Source organism: Phalangium opilio, unplaced genomic scaffold (genome assembly GCF_054372755.1).
Source record: "Phalangium opilio isolate 3A_F unplaced genomic scaffold, DU_Popi_V2 ptg000689l_1, whole genome shotgun sequence".
NCBI lineage: Eukaryota > Metazoa > Arthropoda > Arachnida > Opiliones > Phalangiidae > Phalangium > Phalangium opilio.
The window spans coordinates 215,001-217,500 of NW_028324249.1; the positions used below are offsets into that span (position 1 = coordinate 215,001).

General features: G+C 54.0%; 1 non-coding gene and 1 pseudogene across 1 annotated transcript; both read right to left on the reverse strand.

Annotated features, from left to right (window-relative positions):
• LOC149588097 (large subunit ribosomal RNA) overlaps nucleotides 1-1,263 on the reverse strand; it is a 6,109-nt pseudogene extending 4,846 nt beyond the window's left edge.
• Nucleotides 1,264-1,721: 458 nt separating this feature from the next.
• On the reverse strand, nucleotides 1,722-1,875 carry LOC149588098 (5.8S ribosomal RNA). The gene has a single exon (XR_016380080.1). It is a non-coding gene; the product is annotated as a 5.8S ribosomal RNA (ribosomal RNA).
• Nucleotides 1,876-2,500: the final 625 nt, after the last annotated feature.

The window sequence follows — 2,500 nt, forward strand, 5'->3', positions numbered from 1 at the left end:
TGAGGGAAACTTCGGAGGGAACCAGCTACTAGATGGTTCGATTAGTCTTTCGCCCCTATACCCAGGTCTGACGATCGATTTGCACGTCAGAATCGCTGCGGACCTCCACCAGAGTTTCCTCTGGCTTCGTCCTGCCCAGGCATAGTTCACCATCTTTCGGGTCCCAACGTGTACGCTCTTGCTCCGCCCCGTCGACGAGGCGATCGGGACGGGCCCTTGGTGCGCCCACGAACGCGAGGCTCGCGGGATCCCAAGGCAACCGGCCGAACCGGTCTTCACTTTCATTTCGCCTTTGGGCCTATTCAAGACCCAATGACTCGCGCACATGTTAGACTCCTTGGTCCGTGTTTCAAGACGGGTCGGGTGGGTTACCGACCTACTCGCTGCTGACCACCTGAGCATCGACGAGTGCGAACGGAAACCAGCGGAGATCGCCGGCAGCCGCTCACACAAAGGTGAAACGACAAACCGAACGACAACACCTGTCCCGCCGCTTCGTTCCCGGTAAAGGGAGTGCTCGGCGTAGCCCGCACAGGGCTAAAATCGTCCCCGGTCTGGCGAACGCTCACTCGTGAAACGAGCTGGCTAAAACACCGGTAGAAACTCCGCGAGGGAGAAACCACCGGCCACCTTCCGGCGCCCGCTTTCAAAGACGGACAACTTTCAGTGACCAGACCGGTCGCAGCGTAGTTCGAACGGAAGGAAATGCGCCAAACGGCCCGCAGCAATCGCCCGCCCGGCCGACCGAGGTCCGCACCGTTAGAGACGAACGACGCACGCGGTCACGTCCGACTGAATCCCTCCGACGATCACCTTCGAGGGCCCACCCGTTTACCTCTAAACGGTTTCACGCACTCTTGAACTCTCTCTTCAAAGTTCTTTTCAACTTTCCCTCACGGTACTTGTTCGCTATCGGTTTCGTGGTCGTATTTAGCCTTAGATGGAGTTTACCACCCACTTAGGGCTGCACTCTCAAGCAACCCGACTCCAAGGAGTTTTGCTTCCGCCGGAGACCATAAGCGACTATGGGCCTTGCACCCTCTATGGGCGAGAGCCCCAGTCAGGGGGACTTGCGCTTAGGTCAACCTTCGGTCGCGCTACTCCTAAACACCAAATAGCACTCCCGCCCCATTGGGACGGGCGCTTGGGTGCTGGGCTTCTCCCTGTTCGCTCGCCGCTACTAAGGGAATCTCTGTTGATTTCTTTTCCTCCGCTTATTTATATGCTTAAATTCAGCGGGTTATCTCGTCTGATCTGAGGTCGACAGTTTTAAAAAATCGAGGTGGCTAGCGTAACTTCCTATTAACCCGCCCGCAGAATCCTTCGGAAAGAACACTAGGGCGCGCTTTCGAAAGCATCGAGACGCGTAGCCGAACGCCGTTTCTTACGAAAACAAGCGTAAAACCGACCACGTCGAACGAATTAGATCGAGGACCGAAATCGTTCGAATGGCCCGGACCATCGCGAGACGAACTTGCCGAGAAAATGTTTTTACGCATTACTCGGAAGCCGCTCTGGTCCTTATGGTTTTTAAGGCATAGCACGAGTCGAACGTGCGACAACGCCACGGCGAGTCGACGAACGAGACGAAACACGAAATTTAAACCGATCTCGATTCCCGAAAGGTAAACTTTCGCGAACCAAGAAAAACGGTCACCTTAGGACCGACTAATCGTCTTCGAATGATCGAGTACGAAAAGCGGTCACAGTGGTCAGTAATCCGACCCTCAGACAGGCGAAACCTCGGGAAAGACCCGAGGTCGCAATGTGCGTTCGAAAGATAAGTGCTCAATGTGTCCTGCAATTCACACCAAGTCTCGCAGCTGGCTGCGTTCTTCATCGACCCACGAACCGAGTGATCCACCGCTTAGAGTCGTACTTTTTTTATTTTTCAAAAATACAAACCCTTGATATAAAGCGCTTTCCGTTAAGAAAGGCGGACGCTTGGTAACGCCCTATGATAGAGGTTATACGGATAGTGCCGGGAATTTACCGCGGAAAAAGGGTAAACTCCCGAAAATGGAATCGATCGAGCTGCCGCGGAGATGAATTCCGCGGCCCGAGCCCTCTATCTTCCATGCGCTCAGACACGAAAGATTCCACACTCGAGCAGTCTGGTCCGCCGAGATTTTTTTCATTCCACCGGAGAGCGATTTCTACCCGTCGCGACCCGTTCAACGGCAATCACGAAGCGACAAAGCCAGCCAGGGACTTTCGAAGGGAGCACCACGAGGGTGAATCCAAACTTCGGTCTGTACACCCGTTAATCACTCGTCGACGCCGTAAGAGAAGTTTACGGCGCCGCTCGTGTCGTGAAGGCACTGCTATGTCGCGAACGAAATCGCATCGTCGGTAGGTCGTGAACGGATTTACCGTCGTTCTCTTGCCAGTGGGGGTATCGGGTAAAGAACGCGACGAAACGTTCTTTACGACGACGAAACCCTTCTTCCTAAGAAGATTAAAAAATTTTGAAAAGTTTTTTCGCCGAGTAACTCGTACC